General features: G+C 59.5%; 1 protein-coding gene across 1 annotated transcript in view; it reads right to left on the bottom strand.

The window, feature by feature from the left end:
* Window positions 1-398, bottom strand: part of SYNPO2 (synaptopodin 2) — a 41,873-nt gene that overhangs the window by 34,235 nt on the left and 7,240 nt on the right. The window lies entirely within an intron of this gene.

The following is a 398-nucleotide window of genomic DNA, read 5'->3' as shown; positions in this document are numbered from 1 at the left end:
CCGCCACATGTCCCTGTCCGTCAGCCCACTTCTGCAGGCATCATCAGGCTGCAGGGCGGTTCGTCTCAGAGGCAGGATCTGCTTTTCGCATCAGCGGTGCAGCCCGAGTTCCACAGACGCCTCTGAGCAGCAGGCTCCACCGCTCCCGACGGTTAAACTCGGAGTCCACGCCACGTCCAGGTCTCGCGTGTGCCGTGCGAGCGTGGACTAGGGCAGCATTCCGAGGCAGACCCGGGAAGCAATGCTAACTAACAGTGTGCTGGTCTTTCACGGTTCCCGTGCCCCTGGGGCAAAATGTGCATGAAAAGCAGGGAACTCGACTCCCAAGTTCAAACTCGCTGCTTCCAATTCAGACACTGGCACTGTCTGCAGTTTCATTTGGGGGGGGGGGTGTTTTG

The sequence above is a fragment of the Myotis brandtii genome, unplaced genomic scaffold (genome assembly GCF_000412655.1).
Source record: "Myotis brandtii unplaced genomic scaffold, ASM41265v1 scaffold853, whole genome shotgun sequence".
Lineage (NCBI taxonomy): Eukaryota > Metazoa > Chordata > Mammalia > Chiroptera > Vespertilionidae > Myotis > Myotis brandtii.
Note: the sequence above shows the minus strand (reverse complement) of the source record. Positions and strands in the feature narration are given on the sequence as shown.